We start from the raw sequence: 24005 nt of genomic DNA on the forward strand, positions 1-24005 counted from the left end.
ACCATGCAGTCCAGAAGGTGGCTGAGGCAAGTATGCTATAGGAGGTGCTTATTCAGGCAGAAGAAATAAGCATCTGCAGCCAACGTAAAGGTAATGTACAAAGTTCCATTTAATGAAGAAGAATCTTGTTTTGGGCTATTGTCGAAGGGAAACAATGAGCGCTAGATAAATGAGATGGAAATGCAGAGTAACAATGTTATGTATGCCAGCAACGAACTTAAGTTTAATCACTCAAAAGGGTTATTTCCAACTGGTTCATTTGGGGCAAGAGCCCACAGTTTCCACGAATGGGCATACCTGGTAGCCGTTGCACATCCTGTTACTGTGTTCTCGCACTCATTATTATGTGCCACTTACTCTTGTGACGTTCCACCAAGGTGAAATTACTTCACATAAACAGCAGCGAGAAGGCTTTTGCTAGCCATTTCAATTAAGACAGCGTTACCGTAGCTTTTAGTTCCAGTAAACCAGCTAAGCTGTATAGAAGAGCGTACTCCATGTGTTTTTCACCATGGACAGTGCATTTTGCCTGGGAACATGGCTTAGTTTTGCAAAGGAAAATGTTGCCTTTCTGTAAAACGTGGTACTGGGAAATGGCATTGTGCCAAAAATATCAATGTTTATGCCTTCTTGCAGCACGCATTGTTGTACAGGGATGTTAGCATTTTCATAAATGCAATGCATGGTGCCTGAAGAATATAGCGGCCCACTTTAAAATTTATAACTTCATGATTTCAGTATCTGGGACAGACTTTACTGTATACGGTTTGTTTCTGGAAAGCTTCAACCTATCTTGCAATTCTTCAAGGCCAATACTGAATTTGCTGTGTACATTTGGCTGCACATTCTCATCACTTATGCCAAACAACAGGCTTGAGTGATGTGTGGAATTCTTGTCAATCAATTTTATTGATTACCTCGGACAATCTATTCTGCTTCCCACAGTTATTGGGTGCTTTGTGTGCATGTGCTATGCATGCTAGGAATGAAAACAGTGAATGCAGCTGGCAGCATCAACGAGTACAATGCCCATAGGCTAGTATGAGGTGCGAAATGTTGCCACTGCTAGAATTTACATTATGTGTGCATGGTACAGCTGATTGTGTAATTTAGCACTTTCCAGCTACTTACGCAGTTGGAGCAGATGTCGATCATGTTTACTGTGGTATGGCACGGCCACCAAGTTCGTGCATTCTGCATACCAGGAAACCTGACACGAAGCAACGTATTGCTGTGATGGCAGCTAAGTGAGAACGAATGAGTTTGTCTCCTCTGTCCATTTGTCAATACCATTACACAGGCTTGTTAAGTGCGTTCAAGCGGCTTTAGCTATGCACTAGCAGCTACAGAGCCAGTAAAGACAGCCAATTTCATCATCAGAGTTCACTCTGCAAATCCCACTTTCTATAAAGGACATTGTTTTGTGATAGCTTAAAGTCAAAACTTGCTCAATTAAACACTTCTTGGTGTCTGACATTACAGGAATTATGATAATTGTTATATCTCATGTGAAATTATGCCATTGTTTTTTTTTCATATTCTTACTTTGCATACACACTTTACGATTGCACCCTCCTCAACCGAATCTTTACTTGTGCTACATTCTGTTATGGGTGAAAACAATTATTGAACTAAAAACCAGGCCAAGGAAAGCAGTATGATGCCCTGTAATGTAGGAGGATGCTGATATTGCAGTGTTTCGTCTAGAGCTGAATTTAATGAGAAAGGGCAGCAATGTAGGTCACCTGTTGATATTTGAAGACCATAATTGTGTTGTGGTCATTTTGTTATCGCAGGAAGCATCTTCAAAAAGCAGTGCTACAAGGATGTGAGCAGCAGTTTCCCTTCAACGAACGGGTCAAATTCATGGAAGCCACGTGCCTGCTGCTTCTGGCCTACACAAATATGTAGCCACCATAGTGAAGTTCTTGCAAAGGTGTGAGACATCCCTATGCTGCATGGATTGCGCATGTTAATTGCCTGTTTTTTATAGCTTACAGTAATATGTCTACAAGTGTACTTCCTTCCAGTGTATGTTTACATTCTCTTAAAGGGCCAGTCAGCAGGCTCCTACTTCTTTCTTTTACACCTCCCAGACAAGCTCGCTAATTCGTACAGAGGGCCGCAGGAATCACATTGTGCGAATTTCAGACACTCCACTTCTAAAAACAATAACCGCGCCTCCTCTTCAGCGCTTGACCAGTCCTCTTTGCTAGCGAAGTGGTGTAATGTTGCCTATGAGCAACATTAAGTAACGCTGACTGTTGAATAGTCCTCTGCAATACGAAACGGCATTTTGGCTTTGTGATGATGCATTACCTGTGGTTGTCACAAGTGTTGCGAATTGGTTTATCTCGCCAGTGCTTTGACTGTGCTTCCTCACCGCACCACTCTGGCACAGTGGCACACCGAGGAAGCCCCTCTTCAGGATGGTCAGGCTGAGCGAGAGACTGAAACCAGCTGGAATGTTTGTTCTATCTCCTGTGGCTTCACTATTACACCACTTAATAAAAAATTCATGTGACAACATGTTCACGTTGTACAAGCGTGCAGTTGTCACAAATTTTAGACTCCGGAGTTGTTTAGGGGCCCTTTAGCCTTAAATTATGAATGGTAAATCACACGTCACGTGGTTTTCTTGCTTTATTTTTTGCAATGCTCATTTTTAAAATAGCATGTCAGCTTCTGTGAGTGGTAATTTATACATTTATCATACAAAATATCCTGCTATATTCAACAAGTGTTATTATAGATTTTTCATGGCACCAGAGCCGCCTGCTTTTTGCCCTGTGGCAGCTACATGGAAGTTCATTGCTATGCTGCTTTGTTTAACTGATATCTTTTCAATCAATGCGTTTCACAGTCCAGGGTGTTTGGTGTATTTGCATCTTGATGTGTTTAATATCATACAAGTGATGGATTTCTTTCTGCCTTCTAGTGTTTACTTTGCAGCTATTTAACTGTGGTTTTCAGGGGCATATCTAGACAGGAACATCAATTCTGCTAAGCTTTGGTTCGAAAAGAGACGCTGAACAGGAGTTCCTTAGGTACATGCCCTGAGCACCAGCCCTTTGGATTACAGAAATATCTAAACTGCATAATGTCTGCAGCTCCTTGCTTAATTGTATGTCTTTCTTCAACCTACAGCTCTTTCCATAATCCTTAACATTAACCTACATTACCAAGTGAATATCCCCCGCTGCAATACGGTGGTTATAATGGTCAGCTGCTGATCTAAACTGTGCGGGTTCGATCCTTGATGGAGTGGTTGCACTTTCGGTGGGGGTGCAAATCCTAGAGGTTCCCGTGCTTTTAATTTGACGTTTACATTGCAGAACACCATTGTTATTATTACATCAGCAAGTGAACAGAGTGGTAATTCTAGATTGTATACATATTTAGTATAACAGACAGCTGAGCTGGTTGGTAGGTATTCATGTTAAAAAGGCAGGGCATGCAAACATGGACACAAGAGAGAAACCAAGACACCACTAACGCCAACTGGAAAGGTGGACAGTGGCACAAAATAAAGTAGACACAGAAACTTATCTGTGCATGCCCAGGCAAGAGGCGATACCTATCAATCTGGCACGCGCGATAGTCTACGTGAGAGATAACTGCTAGTTAATCGACGATTGGCTCTCTTGTGCACTGCCATTATCGATATGCCAGGCCTCGACTATTGGACGCATTTCTTCATTCATGTGCTTGTACAAAACTGCATTCATCGAATTTTGGCATGCATTTAGGCTCTCGACAATGTAAAGGTATATTAGGTGATGAGCCTCCAGTTAGTGATCTCAGCGTTTTAGGCGTCTTGACTCTCTTGTGTCCATGTTTGCATGCCCCATCTTTTTAACATGTATTCATATAGTGCATAAGAGAAATAGGTTATCTAGTGAGTTATTTGGAAAGTAAGTTTAGGGCGAACACCAAAATAGCAGTGTAAATTAAATTTAAGCGATGAATGCATCGGGCTGGATTAGGAAACGATATAATGGCGAAATATAGCCGCTTGCTCTTTGCTTATAGTTGTCTCAGTTTCTTGTCTCGTATGCTTTGACAATGACCAGGTGTCGTGTTGGATGCTACTAATTGGTTATGAGCTATACACAGACAAAGCAGCGGCTGTTTGGACGCTTTCTAAACAGCTACCTCATGGGGAGAGAAAAGTTAATTTGGGTTATGTGAGGCATGCTGAAAAAAGTCGACTTGTTTCTGATGTTTTTGTTTTCCTGGCAGACATTCTACTCAAACTTGCCCAAAGGCGGAAGGAAGGCACGCACAGATGGACGCACAGAAATCATGGGGCTGCCGTAGAAGCTGTGAATGAGCATTAACCTGTGAGTATGTGTCTTAAACAATTTGCTGAAGCCTTTTATTTTGGCTGAACATTCTTATCGATGCTTTGTATTCCCTGATTTGTAGTGCAATATTGTTACACCCTGTTGCTTTCACAACAGAGCTCTTTAGTCTGGTACAAGGCCCAAAAAGTTCGACCTAGATGATCAAATTGCGGCAGCCAGTTGTTTTCACAATTAATGCATTAGTGTAAAAAAACTCAATAGACGTAGCACAAGAAAAAGGAAGACACAAACAGTGCTGTGCTCGTGTGCTCAGTCTTCTGCACTGCTTTGTTTACGCTCTGTCATACCAACACACAAGCACCCATTTTAGCTGATGTAGTAGTCCAGCTCATACACTTGGTAACGTTCTCCAACGGCCGGATTACCGGATATATGGCTTGTGAAGTCAATCTAAAGTGCATGCCTGTTCGTGTAGACTTGTGTGCATCCACCATTGATATGGAAATGCAGCTGTGTTTTAATATTTTAGCCAGTATAGGTCGTGAATGGAATTTGGAGCTGTGGCAGCAACACTTTTATAGGGGGCGAGTTACTAAATTATTGTATACTTGTGTGCATCCACCATTGAGATGGAAATGCAGCTGTGTTTTAATATTTTAGCTAGTATAGCTCGTGAATAGAATTTGGAGCTGTGACAGCAACACTTTTAGAAGGGGCGCGTTACTAAATTATTGTGTATTTCTCGATGTTTGCATGTTATAAAACATAGCTGGTTAAAATTATTCCAGATTTTACACTATTTCTTAACATATGACCTTCCGTACTGTTCGAAGGCATTGAACCATATGAAATGCTTTGTGCCTTTGTGTGTGTGCCGAAGGTTAGGAGTCATTATACTAGAGATAGATAAAAATAGGTCAGAGGTTAAAGTAAATTTTTTGCAATCAACTTCCTGTGGGCAGTTATTCAGAGCAGGGTTTTGAAGTAATTTAGCAATACAAGCAGATTAGTGCTTCATTTTAGTGTCTGACAGTGCACACTGTTTTATTTTAGTACCTATTTGGGTCATTTCACGCCAGTGTGCCAAGTCGTTTTTTTGACCATTTCCAATATTTTGTAAAACTGGTGCTGTTATGTTTCAGCGTGGGAAGTAGTCATTCAAGCGTTATTTTCGGGGAAAGAATTGCATGATGCAGCAAAGATTTTTCAAACTTCGCACGCAGAAATGAAGCTGTGTCAGGCAAATTAATTGACACATGATTATTGCGTCGAGCTATTACTACAAAGCATTCGTTTCTTTAACATAGTCACCAATCTTTCATGACTATGATAGTCGAATTTATTTTCATTTCGATTTATGCTATTTGCAGTCGTGAGGAAACATTGCAAAATGCAGCATTTTTAAGTATATTGTAAAAAAGACTGAATGTTTCATGTGAAATATATTCACAGTATGAGTTCAGTGCATTTACCAAGGGTTGAAAATGCTGCTGGCAAAAAGAAGCAAAAATGTCTTCAAAATTGACACTTGGAAGAAGTAGTGTTTGAACCCATATTGCGGGCTCTCTTTCACTGTGTAGCAATCCCAGCAGAAATGTTGCCTACACATCATAGTGTGCTTTCCTCGTGCGATAATTTAGACAAAGTTTTTAAGGTGTAATATTATCTTCAAGCGAAAAATAATTTTTTCAAATGAAAAATAACAAGGCTGTGGGAAGTTTCTTGGAGCTTTGCCTTCACTGCACAGCACATCATTGTTCTTGCATGGTACTTCAGACAGAAGTATTGCTTAAATCTGCAACATTTAGACTTGCACTCTATGAGCACAGGGGCACCCGCGTGAATCCTGTGCAAATGTGCTGTGCAGCGAAGGTCAAGGAACGAGACTCTGTGCAGGCTAGGGATTATTCACTTCAGTAAATTTTTCCTTGCTTACAACCAAGCAGTAGATATTTCTTTTAAAATGGAATATAAATTGCCAGCAAAGTATACCACACAATAATGTCTTGGCGGCATTTCTGTTTGGAATGCTACATAGCAAAAGCTAAGCTGCAATATGGGTCAAAAGCTATTTTTTCCAACTCTGTTACAGTTTGGGTGCAACGTTTCTGTTTATTTTGTTTTCATAGTAGTTTTATGACAAAGTGGATATCTATTTACTTATTTATTTATTACTTGACAATACTGCTGACACCAGTAAGCAGTATTGCAAAGTGGGCTACAGTGATAAGTTACACATAAAATGATCTTGCTAAGCAAAAACAGGAGCATAACATATACAAAACACAAGATAAACCAAAGAACATCTATACAACCGTCTTAAGGAAAATGATAAGGGAACAGCACAAAATACAAAGGCAATGAACTTTAGAAATCAACCTTCGGTATTCCATACGAAAGAATTGGTCTTTCTCCTGATAAATGTTAACATTAGAACTTCAGGATTTTGCAGTGTTCCCTTATGGCTGAAAAAAATGTAACTTGAAATGCAAATTAGTAAACTATTTTAGCCATGAAACACTGCCACCTTCAGATTAAAGAAAGAAATATTCTGCATCAAAACGGGAACAAACAGCGCTGGACATGGGACGAAGAAAGAACAATAGACGAGGGTGCTGTCGCCCTCGTCTACCTTTTTTTTCAGTCCCGTGCCCAGCGTTGTTTGTTCCCATCGTAATCATGTACTAACCAGCACAGTTAGGTGCTCTCCTGAAATATTTTGCGCTAATTGCTCAAAGCAATAACTTTGTATAAGTTATCTTGCATGACGCAGTTTCACATCTGTAGATGGTTGGATGCTATGTGTGTTCCCTTTAAAGCGAAGCATTGACATGCAAGTGGCCAAGCTCAATTTTTGAATTGGCTTAATGCCTTTCCTACCTGAATTAAATTTCTTTCCTTAAAAAAACTTATAATAAGTAGCTTATTTTTCGGCATTGTACATAAAGACCCTGCAAGTTTGTTTTTGGCTGTTCTCGCTGCTTTTCCACTACCAATCCTCCATCTGTCTTTTACTGATTTCTCTTGTGGATGTGTTCATCTTTATCAAGTTTTCTCTAAGCCTAGGGCTTCATGAGAGCTAGTTCCCAATACGCACATGGGTGGACATTTTTACATTTATTTAAAAGGTGGTCCGTCATTTCCATATCTCTCTCACAACCAGTGCATGTGACGCCTACTTACTGGACCTCACTTTATGACTGCATATTCTAAGGCAAGATTACCTCGCTTCAGACATTGCACTAGCTTATCATATGCTTCCCTCCTTACTTCGTCCTTATTCTTGCGATAGTTACTCAGAGCTTTTCATTTTTAGTATTTGCTATCCATTAAATCATCTCCACCTCTCTGACATTGCACCTAACGCTTATCGTGCATAAAGTTTATAGCATGCTCTCAGCATCACGAAATTTCGTCCTGGAAATTATCACTTGACTACAGGTATGATCTTTTTAGCACCATGATCTTTTTCAACAGCAAAGGAGTTCATTAAAAAACCACCTTGCATACTTAAAATGGGGATCGCTAATTCCATACCTCGTTTATTAAAGTTAACCTCTTTCAATTTCCTTACGCTTGTCCTTTGTGTTGTGCTTTCCTCATGGTTTTCAGTCTTTATGGATCTGGTAAATTTAATAGTTGAATAGCCGGTCACCTGCTTATGACACTGCAGCTTAAGTATTGCACCCACTATCATTGCCATAGTAGCATTTGGTAAAGTAGAGGTTTGTAATGAATGTAACGGGATGTACAGCTCATGAAATAATTGTTGAACAACGAATGTTGTTGGAGCTAGTGACTCAACATGAGGACTCGTCTTTAGAGGGGCAACGAATTGCATCAAAGTTGCTGCAACAACTTAGACACATCACTTTGTTGAAACATTGGCTCCAACAACACGCTTTGTTCAATGATTTGACATTCATTCAAGCCGCCATCTTCAGCTCAACTTTTGTCGCGTGAAGATGTACAGGATATACAACTGTCATGTGTTCTGATAGAATTCAAGAGCTATTGACAGCAACCCTTGCTTCTCAATTTAATTCTCATCCTTTACGTTTACGCTTTAATCTTTGTCATCTTCAGCCTTATTATATGTGCACTGCAGCAGTAGCCCTTCGCAGTGGTCTACAATAGGAGATTTTCCTAATTCAGCGCCACCTGTCGGCAGCAACGAGAAGCATTTCTCAGCCGCCATTAGTAGGTCGCGCGCCGTCAGAGCAGTCAGAGTACACGCGCGCGCGCTTCAGATTGAACGCTCGCGTGCGATCCTGTTTGCGCAAATAGTTGCCGTTTCCGATAGAACAGGATCAGCGCAATGCCAGCCCATTGCTGTGTACCGCAGTGCACGCAAAGAGGATTTCGAGACGAGGATGGGTGGAAGGTAAGCAGAAGCGCGCTTGCCCGCGGCTTTGTTTACAATCGGTGCGCGGCTGATGCCCACCTTTTCTTGCAGGTCTCGTTTTTTTTTCTTTTCCGAAGGATACGGACTGGAGGAAAAGGTGGATTATAGCTATTAAGCGTGACGAAGGCCCTTTCTTCACCGTGACGAAGTTCACAAAAGTTTGTTCAAGGCATTTTACTGAAGCAAACTACTTGCCAAACGTCGCCGGAAACCGTCGTTTCTTGAAGCAAGACGCCGTGCCCAGCATCTTCGCGTTTAGTGCTCCGAGGCCTCCACCAAGAAAAAAGCCAAGAAATCGAGAACCACTTAACCTCGTCGGCGCTACAGAGCCTTCCGAAGGCGGGCGATCGACTACCGCGGATGTGAGCGACGTAGACATCTGCTCTCTTACATCGGTGACGAGCAGCATCGATGGCGTGGTGTGTGGTTGTGCGTGATCGCTAAAGATTTCGGACCTCACCGAACAACTCGACGTAATGACGGCGCGTGTCCATGCGTTAGAGTCGGAAGTAAAGAAAAAAGCCGAAGAAGTGGAGCTCACTAAAAGTTCGTTGTACAAAGCAGAGCGAGCGCTCGACATTGCAGCACAAGAGCGTAGCCATCTGGAGAAGCGCGTGAGCCGAAATTTTTCCGTTGAGTGCTTTCGGGATAGCCCTGTGTACGAAGACGTTTCGATCGAGGCGGTTTGGACGTAGCTTCCCACAGCAAACTTGTGACTTCGTTCATCGTTGTGCTTCGCTAACCTTTTTGAGGCGCTGTAGGCTTCCACTTTTTCTTCCGTAAGTCTCCGGAATAACTGCGAGACTTTTGGACCACGACATCACCACCAAAACAGTAAGCGAGACGCTGTAGTGTGGGCTCTCCGACACTGCCCATGCAACTGCCTGAAATGACGCCCTACTAATGGCGGACGGCAAAAAAATCAGTGTGGCCAGACTGAATTAGGAAAATCTCCTATTCGCCTCGTCTTGTGCAAGCCGATTCCATTTTATACATGCGCAATTCTTCATTTCTTCACCCACATAACTCTCGGCCTTCTCGGCAGCATTAAGTACAAAAAATTGTAACTGTTAAGACTTTTGCTTCAACATCATGACAATAATTGAATAGAATTGGTAATGCACGTACATAAATACTCTTGCAGTTAGAACGTAGTGTGTTTAACCCTGAATTCTTGTGTACTATAGCAATAAGTCTTCGTAAAATCATGCTGCTTGTCCTTCGTATGATCAGAACGAGTCCAGAAATATCTGCAAAATATCGTTTCTGCTTTTTTGATTTCTGAAACAGTGATGCTAAGGGAGGCCATGTGCACATGCACCATGGCAATGTTTAAATGGGTATAAATTCTGAACATTGCTGTTGCTCTAGGTGTTTTCTTTCACTTCCTTTTCAGACGTACACAAAGGAGCGAAGTGGAGCTGTCCATGGGCCGTGCACACAGTTTCATAAGCAGGCTTGCAACACTTTTGACAAATATGTTCCTGAATACATCTGCCAAAGTGGCATTTAAAGAAGCATGTAGTAGTGTACTTCACTGTTTATTTGGCATGAAGCAGCAGGTATGCTTCCGTCATCAGCAAGTTCACACAGTACAGTGCATCTACACATGGCATGCTACCCCCACATCTACCAGCTCGGGATGTGTAGCTCGATTGTAAAATGTTTACTTTGACTTAACACAGCAATTAACAAAATGACATGAAAGTTTTGCCACCTATGCAGGCGACATTCTCAGTATACGCTGGCAAATATAAGCGGAGTTTGACCAGTCCATTAGTCACACATTTCCTTGTAAACATCTCGTAGAGGGCCGCTGTTGTTGTTGCAAGCCAATGCGCCGTGATGAATGAATCACGATTCCAAGATTTTTCTTTTCCTCCGACTTTTGTACACGAGGTAGCATCGTCGAATTGATTAGGTCAAAGTTATGCCTTGTCATTCAGCAGCGTTCAACAAGCTCCGTCTTAGAACACGTTGCATGGGTGGTTTTCGCAACATCCCCTTTGTGTTCTTTACCCTTCGATCAGCTTCTTCAACCCATTTCGCCTATGCAAGTTGTGTCGCAATCCCCACATTGTACTTCGTAGATGATCCCACTCTAATCTTCGGCGGTGTTTGTGTATACCTTGTCCTTAGGACATGTGTTCACAAAGCCCAAAGACCGCACACCTGCGGATGATTAGAGCAGGGTACTCTACAGAGTACGTTGTGGGGTTCACGACACCACTTACATCAGCGAATCGGGCAGGAAAATGCCAAAGACGTTCAAAGAACACAAAGTGGGAATGTTGCTAAAGCCACCCATGGAGCGCATTTTAAGACAGCTTGTTGAATACTGCTAGACGACAGGTTATAGCTTCGACCTTAACAATGCGACGATGCTGGCTCAGGAACGAAGGTGGAGGAAAACTATTGCAATTATGGTTCATGCGTCAGGAAGCATCTGCTTGAAACAACAACCACAGACTCATACCGAACGTGTACGTGGACGTATGTGGCTAGTGGACTGGTCGACCCCGCTCACTTGTTGCCAGCGTATACCGAGACTGCCACCTGCATAGGTGGCAAAGCTTCTATGGGATTTTATGGTGCAGTTGTGGTACAAAACCATTATTTTGCATTAAGGCAAATGTGCCGTATTATATTGGACAGTACGGGCAGACCATTCTTTAGTATCTTAACGTAGGAGGTATGTAAGAAGACCTTCTTTGAAGGAAATTGTTGTATTCTGGGTCACGGAACAGTGTTCTCATTTAAACGACGTGACGGAGTGCTTTGTGCTAGCTGTGCTAACGAAGGCACTTCGTTAGAAGGCTCCTTTTTAGAGAAATCGTTTAATTAGGAACACGGAAAAGTGCTCGGCAGCGCTATACCTTCAGCTTTGTCCGTGTTTAGGGGCCAGATTTTTTGCAGTGTAGGCAGACATGTCTCCGTCACCGTCGTCGTCCTGGTGCTGTTCTCGCGGTTACAGACCCGCCACACATGCAGCTCTTCGCCTTGCATTGAAATCTTAGTCAACTTGGCCAAACTTTGCGGAACACGCAACGGTAATGCGGGTGCCGCAAAATGCGAAATCCTTCGCTCAGTGCTGATTTCCACGTTGGGTGGGAGTGCAATTCACAACATATTGTCCTTCAGTGCGGTATAGAACTCTATGATTCCGAATCAGCACATATTTCCCTCTGGTTACTCAGATATCACAAATCTTGCTGAGTACATGACGTAGGCATCCAAGTCTCTACTTCAGAGAAGGTAGGTTGACACCATTCAAGTTGACTTTAGCGAGGTTTTCGACGTTGTCAGCCACTCACTGCTTATGGTTAAAACTATGCCGTTTGGCGTCGACTTCTCAGTTTTCAATCTCCTCAACAGATATTTGATCGCAAATGGCCGAACGTTTCTCAAGAGGGCGACTCAATGGGAAGTGTGTGTGTGTGGGGGGGGGGGAAGGGGCAGCAATACCTTTTTCTGAAAATTTTTGCTATCGTCGTTTCTGCTGGCTTTCGTAATTCTTTCCTACTATATTCCTACGACATCAAGGTGTTTAAGGAAATTCATGCTGTTAATGAGTTTCGCATTGTCCAGTCTGAACTGTTTTCGTTTTCTAAATGATACAAGAATAATAGAGAGTTTTAGAACTTAACACGCAAGAGGCTTCGGGATCCAAGAAAGTTGGGAGCCGCCAGCGCGCATGCGCAGAGCCCGAGCCACACTTGTGCTTTTGTTTTCACGTTGGCCGAAGACACAAAAATCTAAAACTGTCCCCAAGGCTTCTTGCGTCGCCAGCGAGTGACAAAGACGTAGTGCGGCGTGCGTCTTCTCCAAATGTGGCGTCCAGTGCGTTTCACCCAACGCCGCCTGCGTTTAAGCCCGTTCTCAAGCTCTGCTGCTATTGAGAAATCAAGGCCATCCTACCCAACGCAGCTTGAGGACCCGGCGTCTTGGGTACCGAATTCTAAAACTCTTAATGACTTCTCTCTGAATTCTCTGAATACAGCAGAGACCCGCATTACAACAACCATGTCATTTTACTATGCTGTTGATTCTGGATCGTTATGTAAGTTTTGTAACGCCACATGGGGTAGCAGATGCGACGCCAAGGGAAACTGTTACACTCTCTTAACGAAGTGTAGCAGTAATTGTCTTTTGCCAAATGTAGCCGACAATTTTGTGAAAATGAAAGTTCTCGTGATAAGACTGCAGAAATCTCTGAGTTCAGATAATGGAAACATACAACTTTTATGTCAGAATTTTCCGCTATCTTCAATAGCCATCGCAGGCAGCCTACTCCACTGCCGTGACTTGACCGTCTTGATTTGTCATAGTCTGTGATGTGTAAAATTGGCTCGTAATTCTGACGGGCGTTTCTTACGGATATGTGGAACCGAAGTGTGTTAATCAAGCTTTGCAGCTCTTTGCTAGTGCAAACAAAAATATTGCCTGAATATCCGGGGGGGGGGGGAAGGGCTCCCGGACACCCATTTGGCCCCATCCAATCAGCTTCGTTTGTGTCCTAGTTGCTTTCCTATCGAAAAAAAAAAACGAAGAAACGTGAAAAATGAACGAAAAAAAAAGAAGCACCGACGCGATCTTGTTTTGTCAACAAGAACGGCACATAAGAATTCTAAGAACGGCACTGCGCTTTGTTTCGTAAATGACAGGTGTGTGCGAAAGCGCTCTTCAACCTCAGGTCTTATTGCCTCGTGCAATTGACTCGCTCGCCTGCAATATAAACTGCATTTGCAGAAAAAATATACGGTGTACCCATTTAAAAACAGACGGCCGACGTAGCACACGCGCGAGAGAGCACGATTCATCATCATTTACGTGACGGTGCTGCAGATCGACGAAACCAATGATTTACATTAATAAGCATGTCTAAGGCTCCGTCGATGGCTTAACGAGAAGCCCATGCATTAAAGACATGGTTGATCCCTCCGTCGTATTAATCGGTATAACACGAAAGTAAAGCGTATCTTTACAGAAGTAGTAGAATGTTTACAGTACATTGATATAAGAGAGCTTGCACAATGCCTATTGGTGTTTTGCAGCTATAGCACCGTTTAACGTGGATGCACCCAAGTTGATGCTTGGTGGCACATCTCCATTCCGGCGACTAACTTCCATGATCATTGATTGAACGAACATTTGTGGTAGCTGTAGCAGTTAACTGTGAGAGCGTAATCAGAAAGTTGTGCGACAGCCAGAAGAGCGTCGCTGACTGGACGCAGAACTTGGGCATGCGGCATCCCGCCGCATGTTACAGTTATTGAACACCACGGCGCGACTAGAGGGAAACGCCACGCGCCATAGAGTTTCGTAAAATTAACTAGAGGGGACTCTGGCGCTGCGATAGTTCAGCCACCATGGGAATGATGGGTAGTACGCGGATTTTTCTGGTCTTCGTACTTGCGGGCATCGAACGCACTTGTGGCTTTATTTATTGCTGTATTTTGGTTTTCTTTTGGAAAAAAATTGATCGTCGTGAACTTTGTTCCCAGATTTGAATTGGTGAGCCTAAAAAGGTTAGATTGGTGAAGCGGAACTGCTGAATGAAAGTGGTGATGTGGAACTGAGTCACTTCATAGGTGAAATCTGCAGTCCGACGTTCACCGAGTATTCTGAAGTTGCATTCAGAGCTGGCGGCAGTATTCCACGAAGACGTGGGTCGTGGTGTTCCGGACCGCTGAAATATAGTGCGATGTCATCAGCATAAAATGCCATGCCTATTGGAAAGTCACATTCTTGAGACGATCGGCTTGTAAGAGCAGCTAGTACGCCCATGAAGGGAAGTGGTGGCAAGACGCTGCGTTGCGGGACGTCACAATTAAGAGTGCGAGGTTCACCTGTTACTTCTCGAACGCGCTCTTTCATTTTGCGCTCCGATCAGGAATCACGCGCAAAATGCAGCAGACGGCCCGAAATTCCCGCAATCATAATTGCACAAATAATGACCCTATGTGGAACGGAGTCAAAAGCTTGCTGTGTGTCATGGAATAGAATACGCAGAGTGCCTTATTGCTCCAGCAGATTTAAGCGGTGATACAGGATCTGCGATGCTGTTGAGGGCTGAAGGGTGGCGACGAAATCCGCTCATGATATCAAGAAATAAAGTGAGCTCTTGTAGCCTGCCATTCAGACGAAACAGTACCATTCGCTCCATCATCTTCATAACTTGAGAGTTTAGTGATATTGGCCGCGATGACTTCAGGTGTTCTGCAGGGTGCCCAGGCTTTAAAATTGGCTTCTACACAGACGATTTCCAGTCAGTAGTAATCAGACACGTTAACCGCAGTATGTTGTATTCGTTCAGGATATCTTGATGAAAGGCCTCATCGGTGTCTTGTAAGGCCTGGTATGCAACATGGCCTTTGCCTGCAGCAGTGCGACGATACGGGAGACTGAGCGCACGGCGCAGCTCAGCAAGAATAAAGCCTGCTTCATCCATCGCACAGGGAGGACCATAGAAAATTGCTATCGAACTATGACTTGTAAAAAAAATCAAGGTCGTCGTTTGCGGTGTCTCTTGACATAGAAGAGACGCAAAGATCGGCAAATTCTTCCGCGAGAATTTTCAGAGACCGTCTAGTCGTTATGCGCATGATGCAGTTGAATCCTTGCAGACGTAAGGATTGCGGATAACGTTCAATAAGCGCCATACATTTTCAAGACTGTTTGCTGTATGCATCGAGCTACACAGTGTGGCCCAGCTCTTTTGACGATGTTGTTTTGTGTGCCGCGGTGTGGCTGCATATAAGGTGTTGTATAGCGTCCAATCAGATCTCCATCCAGCGTCCAATCAACGCTTCGCCCTCCTGTAAGCGCGACGTCGACAAGTGCGTAGCCTCAGATGCTTATATCAGGGTTTTTTATTTATGATCCGCAGTCGTCATAACGTAGCTTGTTGTAGACACTCACTCAATAGCTTAAACAACTTGTCGTGGGGTGCGCCCCTGCAATCAGCCAATAGGACATGTCCCACTTGTCACTATGTAGGCAGCAGTCTGGCGGCTCAAAGAAATCTCTCTCAGCATCCAAGAAATCTCTCTCAAAACAATGTGACGAATTACCTCCATCAAGCCGTTTTCCGTCTTGTTCTATTTCATCTTTTCTTCTTATTCTGTCTCTAATTGCCCATTAGCAGTGATTTTGCTGGGGGAAACACCGGCGCACAATGCATGCTTTGCCCCTCCCCAGGTTTCAAGTTAGTGGACCTGAAACACCCTTCCTTACATGCTTCGCCCCTCCCTAATTTTCTTAGCAGCACACAGCTGCGTCATTTTTTTAGCGTGGGACATCCTTTGTCTGTTGCCAAGTGTTCATCATTACAGTTAGGGCACCGAGATGTCGCACTGTCCCAAGAATTTACGTTGTGATTTCCGCCACATTTAGCACAGGCCACAACACTTGCAGAAACCTTATACATGTCTAAGCTTGAGACATTTGCGGCATTATGGGGGCCTTGATATAACAATAGAACTTGGTATCGCACTTGTACGATCTTTATATGACTAGGTCGCTTTTCACTGTTCGAAAGAGTCTTCACATACGTTCTATGCAATTTTCAATTTCAAAATTTGTTTTATTGTTTTCTTAAGAAATAAAAGGATGTTGGGGCTGAAGGCATATAGCCTGACGGAGAACCTAACACACTTGTACACAATTCATACAGCAAAATAAAAACAGCTTTCGCGGCCTCCACACCATCATGAACAAAAGAAGCAAAGAGAAAAAATAGCTGACAAAAATTTCGTGTTACATTGAATCTGACTTTGTCTATACATATCTTGTACACAACAAGCTTAAATAACGATCCCTCAGGGAAAAGAATTTGACTATAACATTGGAGACATGTAATACATAACATTTTTATAGTTAATACAATGCATGCAGGGCAAAATTCCATCGCCTAACTACCGCTATGGTTTACAGCAGCATTTTTATGATCTTTCAAACCATATGTTTTCCTGCATTAACACTTGTTTAACTTGTACCTTGAATGGTTTTCCTGTACAATCAAAACTAAGCGTATGTTCTAATTCGTTTAACACGCAAGTTGTTTGATAGGTAAAAGTTAGTTTACCATAATTGTTCGTGTTCGTTGTGGACGGCGTAAGCTTTGACGGATAGGATAAGCGTGTTGTCTAGCTCCTTCGTTGTGTTCAAATAATTTTTGCTGTATATCATTTGCAATATTCTTATGTAAGAGACTTGATCAGCACGAAGCATATGTTATCTTTCGAATAAAGGTGTTCTCCTCAAGTTTGCATAATTTCTTTAGTGGTTGCAGTAGAGGCGGAGAACTCTTTTTTGTAGAAGTACAAGTTTCTTGTTAGTTTTGGTAGTTGTTCCCCACACCAGAGCTCCATAGCACAGCTTAGAATAAAAAAGGCAATTCTAAAGCTGTTGTTTCAGCCATAGGGGAACCTCGAAAAGCCGAGCCTTCCAGCGCTGATGATTCTATATGGTGGCGTGCAAACGACCATGTTCTTCAAAACGCAGGTCAACAACACATGTAATATCGGCTGCTACGTTGGCGCCCTGTGGTATATAAGCCCGCGTGTCGACACCGCACAGTTGAGCCAAACCTAGCAGGGTTTACACTGTCTTCTCATCTGTTGTGTCCACGGTAGTGATATTTTTCCTAGGCTTCACTCGGACTTCTCGAATCAGGCCAGGGGCCAGTTTGAAGAAAAAGTCATGAAGCTTCTGCTTGTAGATAGCGTTCACACTTACAGTGACGCCGACGGGCACGTAGGCTACTGTCGTAGTCACAATGCTACTGTATATAATAATCTCTTCGCTTGAGAACGATATGGAAGACCTCCGTCTTGAGCACCCATTCTTCGCAGGCAGGAATGCATCCGAGTCATCCGATCTGACATCAGACTCGGAATCGGCAGCTTCTGATGCCACTGAAGAGCTGAGGCGCTTGCTTGCAGTGGTAGGTCTGTCCTTGCCGCTAGATGGGCCCACCGCCATCTCCTCTATAGGAAGCTTCGCAGGGAGGGTCTTCTAACAAAGCAGAAGTCTTGAGGGTCAGTACAAACAGTGCTGGTTGCTGGGAGAGGCACAATGACACACAAAAAATGGAAAACAACTTCAGCACAGAAAGAAACTGCCAGCCGAACGCAAGAGACTTCGTCGTCGTAAAGAAAAGAAAACCCGAAATCCCCAGACAAAAAATAATGAGTGTGTGATTTTTTTCTCTCTATGAGCCTATGAAGTCTAGGAAATCTTGCAAATGTAACTACAAACTCTAGATATTTGAATTTTTTGCAAATAATTACCTCCTTACGCCTGATTGGTCAATGGGAGCTTATATGGCCCCGTTGTTTTTATTTAACTGACCTTTTCAATGCAGCGTCTACATCTGTGGCACTCTGCAGGGAGGAAATGTTTGGGGAATCGAGGACAGCACATATGCTCTCGTCGGTGGTGCACGTGGTAAAAATCGCTAGCCTTCAGCTGGGCGAAACGAAAGCGTGCCAGAGCAGTAGGCCATCGCTGCAGCAGTGCATGGCCCAAATGTGGGCCGCGCCCGAAAGCGACGCCCGACATTGGAACGTGTCAAGTTGCTGGCGGACCGCACGTCAGATGCCAGGTGTCGGCATTCCTTCATCTCACACCAGCGTAAAACAGCCTGCATCAGAAGCCGCCCACATTACCTGTTGGCCTAAAAAACCACGCAGTTTTTCTATCAAGCCAGCTGCGAACAAGCGGTCAATGTCTTCCACTGGCACAGGTGGGCGCTGTAGCCCACTTAAGCCCACTTCGGCGAATTGAAGTTGGAGCAGTTGTGGCACCATTACCTTTACAACTAGACCACTGGAAGGTTTCGCATCACGAGGTAAGCGAAAGCGTGAGATAACTGCTTTTCATGCGCAAACATATAGGATTATTTGTGTAAAGAAAATTTCGTAATTGTTAACAAGACTGCCAAATTTTTAAACATGAGATAATATGTTCCGAAAAGGTTGATTTGGCAATAAGGCGTTTGTACTGCGGTTAGGTATTACATGCCGCAAACTTCCACGTAATCTAAGATTGTTGTAAATGAAGAACTGTGAAAAGATTCTTGGTGAGCGTGGCGAGAGCTGTAATGACAAAAAAAACATAAGAGGTCCAGGTTGTTAGAACGTCTACGTATCAAATTGACGTGTTCGTTGAGAAAACTAATTCCGCAGCACTGCACACAGTTTTACAGGTGCCCAAGCATATATACTTCGACTGGCAAATGTTAATTTTTTTCGCACAAAATGTGATCAGAGGCTTATAGGATTGTAGGACACGTTATTGTGTAGAAGTGATCGTCTTCCTCGGTTCAGTCACGTCGTGTTTTTGTAGAGGTAACAGCTGTGTTTATGATATAGCTGAAAATCGTAAGAGGATTCACTTGCGGCAGTGTTTTTTCCCACAGACTGTACAAAAATCTCATTTATAACATTCGAGTCAAAGGAATATTTCTCAACTTCGTATAGTGAATTGCATAAACCGAATGCCTATCGAACAACAAAGGCTGTTCGACCTGCATTCGCAATGGTGAATATTCGCACACGCTTACAAAAATTACCTCATGCCGCAGCTGTGACGAAACGTTACCCCGATAGGATTGCGTGCAAACGGGCGCTAAATTGTGTCAGCTCGTCACTTCATGCCGTACCATGGATACGTTGAAATACTCGCCAGAGTTGCCTAGTGAATTAGGCGTTTTTGTGAACTCAACTTCGCGACTTCAATTTTCTGCCACAGCGGCAGCTCTAAGGCAGAGACGCAGTGCAGATATGTTCGCTGAATTACCTACTTTATCTTCACCATTTCGCCATGTGACTTTGTATACGTTTTGCAAAAATAAGCTTTATGTGCTTACTTATAAACTTTCATCAAGCAGCCATTCAGAGCTAAGCCTGTGTTACGTCGCGCAATTGTTTAAACGTAATCTATCGTTTTAGGGGCGAAGCTCCTTAAGGCGGCACCCGTTCGTCCCTCGTAGTCGTCGTCATCGTAGTAGTCCGTAACAAGTCTTACGCTTTGACCTCCAAGGTGGTGCCGGTGGGAGATTTCTCCTGTGCGTTGTTGAACAATAAAAAATTCGCAGCGTGCGCGTTAACTAAAAGCCGAATTCTTCTGTCTCTCATTCCCCATTAGCAGCCATTGGCATGTTCCAGTAGGAAACGTTAGTAGAAGTAGAAGTGTAAGTGTTAGCTAAAAGCCGACTTCTTCTGTCTCTCATTCCCATTAGCAGCCATTGTTTACCTCCAAGGTAGTGCCTGGTGAGATTTCTCCTGTGCGTGATTAAACAATAAAAATTTTGTTCAAAACGCCGTTGATTGATGAAATAAACCAACGAAAGACGCCAGATGTTTTGTAAAAGCAGAACGAAAGAACGCCAGATGTTTTTCTTAAAGTGTAGTAGTAGTAGTTGTATGTAGCCACCTCGCCCGATCGTCAACGGGCGAGGTGGACCGGCAACGGCGCGAGGACCCTGCCGTACGAGAGTTAAATCACACTAAAAGACATACTTTGCCGGCGATACACTCTAGTGAGCTTTCAACTTTTCGTCTTAATGTACATGATAAAGAAATTATTTCTACGAAAAACGCAAGGCACACCTTGAGCAATATATTTGGTTTTGGGACGCTAAATGGAACCATGAGGCGATGCGAAGCCGGAGCACTTGCACGATCGCGTTCCGTTGGCTTTCGTTGGGTATGCTACCGACCTCGCGTCGTGGAACGCGCGTCCTGTCTTCCCTCTAGCCTTGCCTTTAATTCGCACAGGGCGAGCGGGGAATGCGGTCGCTCTTGGCGCTCTTTCGCTCGGGAGCGGACTTCTTCCTTGCATTTCACCGATCACAAGTGATAATGAAGGGACCACGTAAACCAACAGTACAATAAAAGTTTGATGTTTAATATATACACGATGTTTCACACTCTTTATATTATGTACTGGGCGCATTTCACGGAAGAGTTTCACGGTTTACAGATGATTCCCTCCGTAGCTTCGCCCCACTCATCATCATTCACCCCGTGCATATGCTCTGATTTTTTTTCTTTCTTTTCTTCATGCGAATGTGTGATGTGCTGACAGTCTGATTCTGAAGCTGTAGCGAGCCTGCATGTAAACGCAATAGCCCTTCTGAAATACCGGTACAGCCCAGCATATGGAACCTTTCTTAGATCTAGATTGCGACGCTATATTCAAGGAAGCAACAATACATATTAACAGCATTGTGCGTTTTATCACGCTACCTAGCTCTGTATGCGTTTCGTGAAAATAAATATTCAGCAAGGGGAGACTATTCCGGCACACAGTAGTCAGAAGCTGCTTCTAGACGCAGCAGTCAAAAGACGCAGTTTCTAGCACTGCGTCGCTCGTATGGTTTTTATCTGAGAATGGGAGAACTACGTACACGCGTATGTTTACGCTGACGACTAAACGCCTGTGAATATGTCGTACTCCACAGGGATACCTGAAGCCAGTGATGACTGCTTTGGTATAGAGTTGAAAAATTGGCTTCTTATCTATGAATTGCCTTTCCTCTGAAGCGTGGAAACTTGGGCAAGTTGGTAGGTCATAACTGAATATACGAACAGCGCAACTGACAAGGACAAAGGAAGGTAACAACACACAGCGCTGACTTTGAACAATTATTTAATAGCGGAGCGAAGTACATATATAGTGAAAAAATGGGAATGCGTAGAAGGATGCAGTTAACAGCAACTGCGATACAATGCCAGCAAAACTCTTGTCACTTTACGGATTGAGCTGGAAACCAGTACACATCTTAAAAATGATCGAGATACGCTATCTCTTTTTGCAATAGCGCAACTGATGGGGAACTTACACATGTACCGTCAAATTTACTTATGTGATAGGCCTCAATTATCTCACGCGTGGCCGGCGAGTGGCGCTTACCTATTACCTCGCATCGCTCAAAGAGTGGCACGCAGCCGCAGTCGCGGCAGTGAATTCCGAGGTGTCATTGAACCGCATTGTGCACATTGTTATTATGCCCTCTTAAGCGGTCATTCAAGCACCTACCAGTTTGCCCTATGTATTTCTTACCGCAGGAAAGCGGAAGAAGATACACGACACCAGTAGCACAAGGAACAAAGCGCGTTCAGTGGTTCACAGAGCATCTTACTCTATTTGCAGCTGGTTGATTCACCAACTTACAAAGCTTCGATAGCTTTACCGGGGCGGAAAAGACAACAGTGATGCCAGCGCGTTTCCCAATTTTTTTTCAGCCTATGCGAAACGTTATGCAGATAAGGGACTGCAACACAGATCTTAGGAACTGACGCATTTTGAGGCTGAGACTGCCCTCCTTGATATTTGAATTGCTTCAAAAGCTTTTCCGCAACAGCAGAAATCAGGGCAATCGGGTAACCAGCGCTTAAGAGGCGCTCGACCTGTGCTTTGAAACTTCGTTGCATCGAGTGCGGGCATGACCTCCTAAGAGCGTTGACGAGGCAAACATTGATGATGCCCCTTTTCACCAGTTTTGAATGAGCTGAGTGAAAGGGTAAAATGGGTTTTCCACTCCTCGGTGTTTGTTGACGACTACATTGTATTTGTAGATTGTTCGGATGCCGATTTTGAAGTTGTTGTCCCTAGACTTCTGGGTTTGTTTAAGGATCAATTGCTTCCACTAGAACTTACACATGAGCTACCTTCAGGTAATTCTATTAGGTTCTTAGACCGAACGCTCTGTTTCCGGAGTGATCATTTGTGCTGGCTGTTTACACCGAGAAGTGGAAAACCCATTTTACCCTTTCACTCAGCTCATTCAAAACTGGTGAAAAGGGGCATCATCAATGTTTGCCTCGTCAACGCTCTTAGGAGGTCATGCCCGCACTCGATGCAACGAAGTTTCAAAGCACAGGTCGAGCGCCTCTTAAGCGCTGGTTACCCGATTGCCCTGATTTCTGCTGTTGCGGAAAAGGTTTTGAAGCAATTCAAATATCAAGGAGGGCAGTCTCAGCCTCACAATGCGTCAGTTCCTAAGAACTGCGTTGCAGTCCCTTATCTGCATAACGTTTCGCATAGGCTGAAAAAAATTGGGAAACGCGCTGGCATCACTGTTGTCTTTTCCGCCCCGGAAAAGCTATCGAAGCTTTGTAAGTTGGTGAATCAACCAGCTGTAAATAGAGTAAGATGCTCTGTGAACCACAGAACGCGCTTTGTTCCTTGTGCTACTGGTGTCGTGTATCTTCTTCCGCTTTCCTGCGGTAAGAAATACATAGGGCAAACTGGTAGGTGCTTGAATGACCGCTTAAGAGAGTATAATAACAATGTGCACAATGCCGTTCAAGGACACCTCGGAATTCACTGCCGCGACTGCGGCTGCGTGCCACTCTTTGAGCGATGCGAGGTAATAGGTAAGCACCACTCGCAGGCTACGCGTGAGATAATTGAGGCCTATCACATAAGTAAATTTGACGGTACATGTGTAAGTTCCCCATCAGTTGCGCTATTACAACAAGAGATAGCGTATCTCGACCATTTTTAAGATGTGTACTGGTTTCCAGCTCAATCCGTAAAGTGACAAGAGTTTTGCTGGCATTGTATCGCAGTGGCTGTTAACTGCATCCTTCTACGCATGCCCATTTTTTCACTATATATGTACTTCGCTCCGCTATTAAATCATTGTTGAAAGTCAGTGCTGTGTGTTACCTTCCTTTGTCCTTGTCAGTTGCGCTGTTCGTATATTCAATTATGCCTTTCCTCGACGTAATGTTTGATTTTAGCTATGCTGACACTTGGAGGAGGAATGAGGCTGTAGCCCTCAAACCTCTAGCTGTTACCTGTTCAATCTGCACACCACAAGTTAGGAGAAAGAGGTGTCGGAAATCCATGTTTTTCAAATCAAATTTTCAAATTAGGCTAACTTTTCATGAAGGAAGCTGCATAGCATTAGTAGGAACGTATAGCATACGGGTTTTATTGTGAACAGGTGCACATTTCTGTGGCTAAATGGCTCTTTTGTGCAGGCTAACTGAAACCAACAGATACGGTCAGGACCAAAATGATGTTGAAAGCAACAGAAAACTCTTTTTCATGATTACGCTCTATGGGTATAGTGTGCAAGATACATATAAGTTGAGGTAAGCACTACGTCTGCAGACTGGCACACGTACCAATGAAAGATTTAGCGAGACAGCAACACTGTTATAAAAGGACATCAGCTCTTCCTTGCATTTTAGTGTGGCAACAGCGCTTCTTACGGACTCCTTAACGATGCCCCAATGATCAGAAAGCGCGGAAGGAAACACGCGTTAGACACA

This window comes from Rhipicephalus sanguineus, chromosome 2, assembly GCF_013339695.2.
Source record: "Rhipicephalus sanguineus isolate Rsan-2018 chromosome 2, BIME_Rsan_1.4, whole genome shotgun sequence".
In the NCBI taxonomy this organism is placed as follows: domain Eukaryota; kingdom Metazoa; phylum Arthropoda; class Arachnida; order Ixodida; family Ixodidae; genus Rhipicephalus; species Rhipicephalus sanguineus.